The sequence below is a fragment of the Heterocephalus glaber genome, unplaced genomic scaffold, assembly GCF_053883595.1.
Source record: "Heterocephalus glaber isolate CG9 unplaced genomic scaffold, H.glaber_assembly_v1.0 deba00000809, whole genome shotgun sequence".
Classification (NCBI taxonomy): Eukaryota; Metazoa; Chordata; class Mammalia; order Rodentia; family Bathyergidae; genus Heterocephalus; species Heterocephalus glaber.
In genome coordinates this window covers 11,622,214-11,635,138 of record NW_028258163.1, presented here as the reverse complement: position 1 = coordinate 11,635,138, position 12,925 = coordinate 11,622,214, and the positions used below count along the sequence as shown (strand labels likewise).

The following is a 12,925-nucleotide window of genomic DNA, read 5'->3' as shown; positions in this document are numbered from 1 at the left end:
ATATGTGAGGTTGAACCACATGTTCCTGATATAGTTATAACTTTTATTATTATAGTTAGCTTCAGAATATGGATATATTAATCAGAATAGAGCCTATTTTTAAATTCTGGTTACCATCTATGGTATTCATTTTACAATTATTACATACCAACTGTTTGCTATGATCCACAGTAGACTACAAAGATAGATAATATCCACACACCTGTCTCAGTAAAGCTTATTATATAAGGAGGGAGAGAAATAACAACAGAACGAATGGCCGGGGGAAGGAAGTACAGTGGAAGAAAAGCCTTGTAGAGTCTAAGGGTAGAAAATCAACTGTATTGTGATATTGGTAGTGTAACATAGGCAGCTTTTTTTTTTGCCTTGGCACTGGGGATCAAACTCAGGACCTTGTGCTTGTGAGGCAGGCATGGTGCCACTGAGAAAAATCACTGTGCCCAACCCAGGCAGCTTTTAAATCCCCTTAATCTCTCTCATTATTGATTATTAGAGTTGTTGCAGTATAAATTACTACTTTCCAATCAAAAGCATCTAAACATTTTTTTCATTAAGTTAAATTTTATACCTTTCCCTTTTGGGTTATTTTAATTAAAGAAACTCAAGTCATAGTATTCTTGCAGAAGGCTCCTATTCTCCTGTGTTATTCTCCTCTTCCTTTCTTACAATTAATACGTTGTCAAAAAACATGGTTCCACGCTTTGCTTTGTCTTTTGTGTTAGGCACATTGTTCATTTTGAAATGAGGTACATAGGTTTTCTTCTAAAGAAATGATTTCTGGGGGTTGGGCATATAGCTCAGTGTTCAAATACATGCTTAGCATGTGCAAAGTCCTGAGTTCAACCCTGAGTACACACACAAATTCTGAAGCAGAACATTTTATCTCTGTGTGAATTGTATACACTAATGACACCAAACCGAACTATGAATGATTAGGTGAATTAAGTGGTTAATGGTAGAACTAGATTACTGAAAATAAAGTGTTAGAACATTAGCTGAATGCCATTCATTTGGCTAGCGTTCTAATTTTTACTTGAAAGTAGTATTCTAATTTTTATTTAAATATTAAATGAGAAAATGTGACAATCAAGATGGTAAGTTTTAGTTTATGACTAGACAGCATTTTTTAAAATCAGAATTTGCTCATGGAATACCTAAAGACCAAGAAATTTAAAAACACCCCAAGGAAATTACTATTTCACAGGCTAATTAAGAAACTAGCTATTTTACATAGATTCTAACACCATGTGAATATAATACTATATATATTTCTTACCATGTCACAGAAATAGTATGTCAATTACATATGAGAGCTTATCTTTCCATAAAACTCTCACCAAATACTTAACGTGCTTATAGATGTAGAAATTATTATGCATATTATTAGACAATACAGGATTTGGTACAAAGAGCCACTGTGTCACTACTAAGTTGCTTTGTGGCTTTGGGCATGTCATTTTCTATCCTTGGTCTATGGCTTATTCTTTGTTATATCTCCAGCACTGAGCACATAGGCACAGCAGTGAATATTTGTTCAATGAGAAAATAAAAGAGCTACAAGCTTCCTCATCTAAATGGAAGGATTTGGATTAGATCTGTGTTTCTTTTTCAGATCTCTTTTTTTAACTTCCTTGGCTTCTTCCTGCTAGTCTAAAGTTGGAAAAAAAGTATTTTGCCCTTTAAAGCTCATGTTAGATTCACTTTACACGTATCCCCTTTTAAATGTAAGTTTTGCTTTTTATAATTTTTTACATCAGCTAAATCTGAGCAGTGACTTTGTTCAAAGTAAATCCTTGCTGCCTGGGTGTCCAGGGTGATTTCTCCACAGTGGACCTACTATTTCTGTTTCAGTTTTTTAGGAGTCAAAACCAGGATTCATCCTAGATGTAGTTAACATTTTGAAAAGATTCAGGATTTTGCCTAGTCTGCCTAGAGTAGTATCTTATTAATTGTCTCTTATGCTTTTTCTGACAGGAGGGAGGAAGCAAACATACAGCATTTGTGCGTTTCAGTAGGTGGAAGAATGGGAAGGGCCCAATGAGGAATGTTAATAAAAGGAGAACTTTTAAGTAGTCAGATTTTCAGGGAGTGGGGGGTGGGGACTGTTTGTGTTCAACTGAAGTTGTTTTTATTTAAAAATCTATTATTAAAATCTATTAAATGTTGTAAAGAAACTTGCAGGAACTATTTTCATTTTTGTTCATTGACTTTCAGGTTGCATCTAGACATACTTTTGCATGGTTCCAACCATGAATGTACCATTTTGTATTTACAGTCAACAAAAATTCTGCTAAGCATTAATTTCTAAGACCACAATGGAAGCTGGTGGCTAAATCCTTTAATTCCGTTCAAGGAGTGTGTTGAGACCCAATCATACTGTACTCTTTGGCATTTTAGATGTGATTATTTTCATCACTAAGGGTCATTTATTTTTTAATTTAGAAGATGTGAGACTATTCAGTTGATAATGTTTATATTATTCAGGAGGTCTGGACAGTAGCTTTTGTAAAATTCAGATGTTTATGAATTATGGATATTGCTTTTATACTAAAAAAAATGAAGTACTAAAAGCTATTTTATTAAAAAAAATCTGCCCTAAATAGCACCAAATGTGAGCTTATCTCTTTTACACCTTCATTAGGGGAGCTAAAGCTTTCCACAGAGCCAGCCTGAGCTGCCAGTCAGAGCAAGACTGAGCCGGCCAGGCTTCATGTTACAGGATGGCTTGTTTACTTCCCCGGCTTCCTCTGGGCCCTAAGCTCTTAGACTGTAAGGCATTGGTAATATGGCAGTCTGATTATCAAGGAAGGGTAAAAAGATCTTAATCTCCCCTTGAAAAATGCTCTGGAGTACCTGCCACACATAGAGCTCTGTCATGTTGTTGGGATCCCAACTCAGCCTTACATAAGGATATAGATGAAAGATCATGGTGAATTAAATTTCTACTTGGAACCACAAAGATATTAGCCACAACCCCCCCCCCCACACACACACCTCAAGGAACTTCACTTGGAACTATCTCCTATTTTAAGTATATAGATACTTAGTCAAGAATACATTATGAGGCATGGATACTTATTGTGTGCTAAAGGCTATTAGATGAGACACAATGAGCAAAATAGACTTGAATTCTGGCTTCAGGGCTTAACACTTAGAGGGAGACACATAGGTCAACTGAAGATACCTATATATCTAATAAAAATCTTGATAAATACTACCAAGGAAGAGTCCAAGATTCTATAAAAGCTTGTAAGTAGGGAACCTATGTGGTCAGGTATAGGACAAATGTTGGAGCTCTTTCCTTAAATGTGACTTACAAGGTAAGATCAAGAGTCCATAGGCCCTGTTACGGCTTGCATCTAGATGTCTCCCTAAAGCTTCCTGCACTCATGGGTGGGGCTTTTAGGAGGTGGCTGGATCATGGGTGTGTGATTGCTGGGATTAAGATCATGTGATAACTAAATTGGTGCATACTAGGAAGGCCCACCCTGGGAGTGGGTGGCACCACAAGGTTTGTAGCTTGGATGAGATAAAAGGGATACTGGAGGATACTTGCTGCTGTTGCTGCTTGTTGCTACCTTCTGCCTCATGCCTGCCACACCATGAACTGTTTCTCTTCTGCACTGCCCCTCTGCCATGCTGCTTGGCCTTGGAGCCAGCTGGCTATGGACTGAAACTCTACAAACTAAGAAATGATAAAACTCTTCTCCTTTAAATTGGAGTGTTGGGTATTTTTGTCTCAGCAATGAGAAAAGTAAGCCCCTGTTCTCCATGCTCCTTAGAGCTTGCTGTCTCTGCAGCCTTATTACTTTCCCATTCCCAGCAGGACTTGAATCACTGCTATGTCTTCTTAGGAAGGGAAGTCCAACTTCCACACTGATGAGCAGGCACTGGAAGACCACGTGAGCAGCTTCAGGCTTATCTCAGAGGCGGTTGTTAGCAAGGACCAGGAAACTCAGCAATTCTGGGGTTTTGGTGTCATCACCTTCACTCCAGAGCAGGCCTCAGATGCCATGAACGGGAAGTCCCTGGCTGGTCATCAGACTGTGTCAGCAAGTCTCCCCAGGGCATCAGGGAGGGGTGCCTTGGGGGGCATGGGGGTGATAGCAGCTACTCTAGAGGTGGTGGGGACCAGGGAGTGACAGGTGTGACAGTAGACCTGGAGTATACTGATATGGCTATGGATGATCCAGAGACTATGGTGGCAGGAGCCAGGGTGGTTATGACTGCTACTTGGGAGGAAATTACAGAAATGGTTACAGCAACTCAGAGGCGTGTGCAAATAATCTGCCCAGGAATAACACTTCTGATCCAGGACTCTCCTTCCAAATTGCTGTATATTTAAAGGTTTTTGGAGCTACACTGAAACTTCTGTTTTAATACATCATCTGTTTTTGGATTGAGCCCTCAAAGTCTTATTAAAGACCCTTTAGAAAGTTCCCTGTGCTCTTTAATTTTTCTCCCATTTAAAGACAAATTTCAGGGACATTTGTAGGGTCTAGGAATTTTTCCTTTTACAAAGTTTTTAGTTTGGGCTCTCAGGATTATTGCTTCTGGAAAAAAAAATTGGCCAGACTGATTTAAAAAAAAATCAATATGTATCTAGGGTCATTTAAAAAACTTGTGCACATTTTTATCATGACTAGAAAGTAATTTTTGAATGTACCTGTAAGCAGTTTGCATCAAGAGTATGATTGCCTAGAGCTATTTTTTATTCAAGATCACCACCCTGATTATTAGAGCTTCTTTAAAATGTTTGTTACGGTTTGGGTCTGGATGTCCCCACAAAGCCTCATTTGGTCAGAGGTAGCCGAATCTGGAATGTGATTCTGGGATTAAGAGTGTGTGATTACCAAACCACTACACATGAGTGAGTAGTTTAGCACTGCCCTAGTCCCAGTAGTCTGGATGGGATAAAAGAGGCAGAAAGACTCAGTGAAGCTTTCCTTTGTTTCCTTTGCTAGCTTGTGCATGCCATGTTGTTTCTCCCCTGCAATGTCTTTTTGTCATCCCTGCCTTGCGGCCACCCAATTATGGACTGAAACTTCTACAAACTATAAGCCAAATAAACCCCTTCTCTTCTAACTTTGGGTGTCGGGTATTTTCCACAATGATAGAAAAGTAACTAACACAATGTTCGTGAATGTCTTTTTTAAATACTGGAAGAAAAAAATATTATTTTGTGTCCATGTAGTGTTTAGGATGTCCTTCACAGAGCTGATTAAAAAGATGAAACCTGAACACACACACACACACACACACAAGCACAAGCACACACCAGTCCACAGGAATCATCGAGGCTCAAGCTGAGAAGAATGGAGTCAGAATGAGGAGCTCCCCTGTCTGAGCTGAGGTGAGTGCGCAGTTGGGGTATTTCCAGAGGGGGGTGAGTAACTAGGAGGGAGGCAGATGCCACCTGGGTGTGTGCAGGCTGCTTCCATCTTATCTTCTGGAGGACACTCACCTTGTTTCCAGAACATGTCACAAAGGAGAGCCCTGTGTGTGGAGTTCCAGGATGCTTCAGGGAATGAAGTAGGACTGAACATAGACTGGGCCAACTTGGGCTTGAATCTTGAAACATAGTGGCTACAGCCAGTGAACATTAATAAAGTAAAATGGGGCTAACCATGTAGTTCACATGTGTAGTATGTGCTGAGCTCAATCCCCAGCACAAGAATAATAATAATAGTAAAATCATGCAGTCCTAAAACTCCTTCCCTCAGTCTCAGTTTTATAATTGAGTTCAGTTGATGCCTAGAAGTTAAGTTTTGCTTTTACTAAAGGACTCACTGTAAACTTGATATTGCCCCCTAGTACACCTAAAAGAGATTTGATTGGTATAGGCAAATCATACAATGTTGGAGGGACTCCCTTATGCAGACCTGCACCTGGCTGGGACTGGCTATGGCCACCTGGCCATAACTGGTACTGACAACAAGCCTCTGGCAAACTGTGGTATTTGAAATTCATTGCTCAAAAGCCTACAATCTTAATAGAAATGTCAGAGTTCCAGAGATTTTGACAATTTTTTGACTATGTTAACTGGAAGAAAAGCAAGCGTAACGTTCTCTCCTGTCTTGCTCCCTGCTCCCTGTTGGCCCAGCCTCAAATATTTAAATGATATGGCCCAGCAGACACCAGTGGCTCAAAGACAGCTTCTCTTTCTCTCCATCCTCTTTGGAGCTGCCAGGGGTTGCTTGGAAAGACCTCCTGGTAGACTCTTGGCTCTCTGACTCTGAACTAGCCCTTCTCAACTTGAGACCTTCTCTGTCCTCACTGGTTTAGTTGTATGTCCATAAACACGAGTGACTATATGTATGTGGTTTTGAAGATGTCCTTGGAGAATTTTATGGACAATTCAATTTCTGTATTCTTAGCTGACCTCTGTTCCTTCCTTGGGGAATTGGATTGTGGAATAGGAAGGTTAGGGTATATCCAGACAGTGCAAATCTTCTTTCTGAAAAACAGTGCCTTGGGGTATAGCCCTCTAGGTGGGAACTAAACTGGGGGGAAAGGGAGGCAACTGTGCTGTGCTGCTCTGTGCTCATGGGAACTTCTTGGTAAAATGTTGGATTAATCCACATGCATCCTGTCACTGTCCGCTCACTCTTCACACACAGAAGGGTCCTACCCTCTGCATTCAGGCTTGGTGTTAGTTTCCTTTCTGTGCCAAACAGCCAGAAAAAAGAGGCCTGGAAAAGGGAAACATCTGTGTTCAAGGAGAAGCAATGTCTTCTGCCACTACTAGTGTGATTTTCTGTCTAAAGTAGTGGTTCCATCCATCATTCTGTTTGTTCCTGAAGGCATAGACAGTGTTCTGTTCCCCTACACACCCTAAAAATTTCTGCATAGATCCATAACTATTTGCTGAACAAATGAATAACCAAACATAGTAATCAGGTTGCCTTGGTGGTGATTCTTTTTTTTTTTTTTTTTTTTTTGGTACTGGGGATCGAACTTGGGTCCTTGAGCTTGCGCAGGAGGCGGCGAAACCACTGAGATAAATCCCCGGCCCTGGGTGGTGATTCTTGGTTTGTTGTTGTTTTTGATTTTTTGAGACGGGTCTCACTGATAATCCAGGTTGGTCTTGAACTCACTATGAAGCCCAGGCTGGCCTCAAACTCATGGCTATCCCCTGGTCTCAGCCTCCTGAGTGCTGGGATTACAAGCATGTGCCACCATGCCTGGCTTGGGTGGTGATTTTTGTATCTAGAAAGATGGTGAAGGAAATAGAATGGAGAGGTTGGAGGCATTTGGAGAAGGGCTCCAGTGTCTGAGAAAAGAGAAAATATGATTATAAGTACAAATGAAACAAAAGTTACTGATTTTGTATAGAAACTGTTCACTCTAGGGGTAAAAACCTAGAGCTTTCTTTTAAGAAATTGGTCAGAATCCTGGTCTGTTTTTCCTGGTGATAGAAAATAAACACCCTAAAGTCTTGATTTGATCTTATTTTGAGATTTAAACCCACAGGGCCCCAGAGAGGTGAGGCTGTGACTTAGAAAGGACAGTTTCCATGGAGAAGTCCCGAGTTGGGCCCTCAGAGAACATATGGTCAGCTGGGCCCAGATGTGTGGGCCTCCAGCCCCCAGAGGTGCTCTTTACACAGGTAGAAGAAGCTTGGGAAATCTAGCTCCTACTGTGCAAGAGACCCAAGCCAACACATTTGACACATGATAACTGTCTAGTCGAGGCTGCCTTGTTCTGCCAAGTCTCTGACGGAGCTGAGGACACTGAGTATCTTCTCAGTATTGTTCCTAAAATCCTTCCCATTCAATACTACCCAGAATTGGTCTCTAGGTTGTTCATCTATAAAAAAGGAAAATGTTTTTCTAGCTTGGCTATTGGTATAGGTTGCATCCCCACCACCACCCTGAAACAGATATGTTGGAATCCTAATTCCCAGTACCTCAGAATGTGACCTTATTTGGAAATGAGGTCTTTAGAGAGGTAATAAAGATAAAATTTAGGCGGGCCCCAATCTAAAATGACTGCTGTCCTTACAAAAGGGGAAAATTTGGACACAGACAAACAGACATGGAGGGAAGGCAATATGAAGAAGCACATAGAAAAGATGGCCATCTAAAAACCAAAGAACACTTGAGGTTACCAATGCCAGGAGGGAGGCTGCCAACAGAAACTTTCTGGTGCCTGGTACATGGCTCTGCTGACATGCCAGTTTTGGACTTCTGGCCTCCAGAGCGTTGAGATAGTAAGCTTTTGTTCTAAGGTCCTTAGTTGGTGGAACTGTGTTAAAATATCCCTAGGAAACTAATACAGTTATTTTTAAAACAAGAATTTTATAAATATCTAAAAAATACATCTCTCTAGATAGTAATTTCTTCTTCTCAAAAAGTCCTGAGGCTAATAATCCTTCCAGACTAAGCTGAACTGAGTGTATCTAACAGAGACTGAAAGCAGATGTGACTTCTAATTTACACTCAGTTACAGATAGAAGCTCTCCATGTTACTTGAAGGGTTATGATTTTCTACCTTGAAAGAGTTTGAGTGGACAGATATTTTGTATGTGAGGATTGCCAAAGAGCACTGAGCAGCAATGTGAATTTAAAAAGTGTCTTTGTACATAGGAAAAAAGACTACAAGTATGGGTGCTGCTTGGTGGAATGAATGATAATTTTTTTTGTTATTTGTACATCTGTTTCACAAGCAAATATATATTATTACATTAATCATAATATAATATATTCTAGTGAATATAAAACAAAACCTAGTATCACATAGTATCATTTGTGTTTTTTGAAGCAGGCTATTGCCAAGTGGCCAGGCTGGTTACTAACTCCTGGGATCAAGCAATACTCCTGCCTCAGCCTCCAGAGGGGGGGCTGGAACTATAGGTGCATGCTAACACTAGTATCTTTTTTTGCTGTTGTTATTGTTAAAGACTTTATTTTTTTCTGACTCTTCCAAATAGGGAAGACAATGGTCCTTTCAAATACTAGGTAAAATCTGTATTATCTTTTTCTCTCCTGTGACTATTAATTATGACATGTCAACTTGAATGGATTAAGAAATGCCAGCAAGGCTGGGGATTTAGCTCAGTGGTGCCATGCTTGCCTTGCAAGTTTAAAGTCCTGGGTTTGATCCCAGGTACCGAAAAAAAAAAGGAAGAAATACCTAGAAGATTAATAAAGCATAATTCTGGATGTGTCCATGGACAATTGATATATAGACCAGCAAACTGAGGGGGTAAAGACTCTCCCAGGATGTGGGTGGCACCAACCAACAGGCTTGTAGCTTAGATGGAATCAAAAAGGGAAAGAAGGAAGTGCCTCTATTTTGGAAGAGCTCCAGTTTTTGCCATCACCTTGGACATTGGTTTCCACATTTTTTTTGGTACTGGGGATTGAACTTGAGTCCTTGCGCTTGCACAGCAGGCGGCGGCAAAACCACTGAGCTAAATCCCCAGCCCTGCCTGGTTTCCACTTTTCTACTGCAGACTCATGGCGATTCTGCAGTGAGCTTCCAGGCCTTCAACCTTGGACTGGAACTGCATCCTAGATCCCTCTTGCTCTGTGGCTTCCATCTTCTTGGGCTAAGCAGCTATTGGATCCTCCAGCTCTACAGCATGCAGATGACTATTGTAGATTCTTTGGCTTCAGATCCCACAGAGAGTCATTAAGGACTCTTCCAACTCTGCTCCTGTAAGCCTAATAAATCCCCTTGCATAACTGTACATATATTTAATGTTGATCCTGTTCCACTAGAGAGCAACACTAATACACCTGCCATCTTCCAACCTATGGTGTTTCCTTTTGCGCTCTACTGTATGGTTCAGCAGGAGAATGGCGCTATGGTTAGTGCAACACGGTTAATAGCTCCATGTATTTTCACTGCAAGTGACTGGACTATGAATCACCTTTGGATACATGGGGGACTACTCAAAGCAAATACCAACTCCCCAGCTTGTGATACTGGGGATAAGTAAGTTATGCATGGGACATTCTTTGCTGAAGGTAAGGGTGCCCATTCCTTTACTAGGGCACCAATACAGATGGATTTATACAAGAAAACCTCCAGAAAATCATTGCCAACAACTGAGAAAATGACACTCTTTGGACAACTGCTCTTAGCGGGAGCATAAGGGCATCCTTGGTGGGGTTCATGGGGTAAGAGGCTTGCTTGTTCAGGAGACAGATAAAGTAAGAAATTAGAACTGTTTGGCAGATAGCTTGCCATGAAGCACACTGACATAGACAAGTGTGAATGATAGTTAAATGTAATGATCAAAACCAGGCCTTAGCTTCCTTTGCCTGGTCACAGATCGTAGATAAATTTAAGGTTGTACCCACCCCTGTGTACATGAATTCATGAGTCATGAGGAGAGATGAAGGGCAAGGCAGTTCCCTGAGAATAATGCTGACGGTGCCCGCCTTGAATTTAATATGAATATGTGACAGAGCCAGTCTTTTGCCTGTTATTACTTAATGTCTCCAGAGTGGTTCAGCTCGTTCTACTTGATGTTTTTATAGCTCTCAGTAACAGTACATGCTCTAAGAAGAGACTGTTTCTTTCCTAGGGCCCACATCTTCAGCTTGATGGAAAGGTTCAGCACCCAGTAGCTATTAAGAGCTCGCTGTGTACAGCTGCCCACATACACACAGCTCTGAGAGTTGAGAGCTACAGCATGGGTGCTTGGGAAAGTAGTTGTCACTGTGCAAGAGCCAAATCTTTATTTTGATGACCAGGAAATCAGTAGATACTTTCGTAAACTTGAAAACAACTAAATAAAAGTGTATCCATTATATTTTAAAAGATGGCTATAAATAGCTTTAAAAAAATCGCTAAAACAGCTTGCTAGGAAGAAAACAAAGGGAAAACCAGAGACCAAAGAAAATGAGAAGGTGGGAATTGGATGAAAGAAATAGAGAAATGTGGGCCGGGGATTTAGCTCAGTGGTTTTGCCACCTGCTGCGCAAGCTCAAGGACCCGAGTTCGATCCCTGGTACCAAATGAAAGAAAGAAAGAAAGAAAGAAAGAAAGAGAAATGACTTCTCTGCATCAATCTTTTTGTATAGTTTTGACTTTTACAAGCATATTAATATTTTACTTATTAAAATTAAATCAGTTATAGGGGGAAAACTCTAAAATTCAATATGAAAAGAAATATACGCAGGTGATTTTAGATGAGCAACATGACTATACTGAATGAAAAAAGAATTAACAAAAGCAGCTATTGAACACTAAGTTGACTATAGCCCTTCAATCTTCTTCTTCTTTTTTTTTTTTTTTTTTGCCCTTCCATCTCAAAATGAAAGAACTGCAAACAAATCCTGGAACGCTACTTGAAAGCCTGATCTCCTTGCCAGGCTGATCAGTGATAGCACCAATAATGGAACAGAATATCGTGTGCTTCTTGATGAGATGCTTTGAGGTAACAGTGCCATATTTGTGATATTCCTGCCCCAAATAAGACAAACTGAATCTAATGAATTAGCCCCAGACAGCCCCAAACGGATGGGATTTTTAAAAATATTTGAATTGTAGGGTCTGAAGGTGTGGTTCAGCGGTAGAGCACTTACCTAACATACATGAAGTCTTAGATTCCACCCCAACACTGAAAAAAATTGAATTATAGGTATTCTTTAAAAATTAACCATGTTATTAAAGACAAAGGAAAACTGAGAATCTCTTTCAGATTGAAGGGTTCTAAACATGACCTGACAGCTAAATGCAATATGTGATCCCGGATTAGATCCTAAACTGGAAAAGAAGTTCTTCTAGTGAATATTACTTGAGAGGTGAGTAAAATTTGACTATGAGCTGGGCCTGGTGGTGCAGGCCTGTAATTTCAGCACTCTGGGAGGCTGAGGCAGAAGGATCACAAGTTTGAGCCCAGCCCGGGGAACTTAGCAACTTAGTGAAACTGTCTGAAAATAAAAAATGAAAGTGAGCTGATGTAGATTAGTGGGAAGCCCTTGGGTTGAAGCCCCAGAACTGCAAAGAAAAAAAAGAAAGAAAGAAAAAGAAAACTGAGTAAGGCCTATAGAGCACATAATATAATATGATAATAATGTCAAATTTCTGAATTTTTCCATATGTATTGTGATTATGTAATATAACTTTTTCATAAGAAATACAAACTGAAGCATTTATAAGTAAAACAACACCGTGTCTGTGACTGACTCTCAAATGACTGAAAAAAAACACCCCAAATTTGTGAGTGCACGTATACACACACACACAGAGTGTACACAAATGTGGCAAAATGTTAATAGGTGCATAACGTAGGTGAAGGCTATAGGAGTTATTTGCATACTTTTTCCAGGTTCTCTCTAAGTGCAAAATTATTTCAAAAAATTTTAGTTAAAAAAAAATTTTTAGTTTTTAAAAAAAATGTGCTCTAGCCAGGCATGGTGGCACATACCTCTAATCCCAGTACTCAGGAAGCTGAGGCAGGAGGATTGCTGTGAGTTCGAGGCCAGCCTGGGCTACATACCAAGACCCTGCCTCAAATAACCAAATAAATAAATAAAAATAAAAAATATGCTGTAGCTCCTTCCTCGACACATTTATTTTCCTTTTTGTACTTATTCTCAATCTGGGGTTTTTATTGGTGGAGTGTTTGTATAGCCTTGAACTTTCCTGATGAAGCAACATGACAGAATGAAATGACAGAAGAGGAAATAGGGCTGTTCCATTTGGTACAGTCACTGCCTGATAAAAGCAGTGGCTCCAGATCTGTTTCACCTCCTAAAAAGAAAGGGGAGTATTTTAGTCCCTTCTTGTCATCATTGTTTAACCTTAATTTGGTCACTGGTAACTGGGAGGAAAGGCAGAATCACAAAAGGTAGCAAGAGGGACGTGCATCCATATTGGAGATCCCTCCCTTTCTTAAAAAGGCCAGGCTGTGCAAAGGTGTGTGGGACCCTAATATAAATGGCTCTAGCATGATAACTTGAGACAA

The 12,925-nt window shown here is 40.2% G+C and overlaps 1 pseudogene across 1 annotated transcript; it reads left to right on the top strand.

Annotated features, from left to right (window-relative positions):
• Positions 1-2: 2 nt before the first annotated feature.
• LOC147829028 (RNA-binding protein 3 pseudogene) lies at positions 3-7,420 on the top strand (annotated as a pseudogene). The gene has a single exon (XR_015449812.1). The product of XR_015449812.1 is annotated as an RNA-binding protein 3 pseudogene (transcript).
• Positions 7,421-12,925: the final 5,505 nt, after the last annotated feature.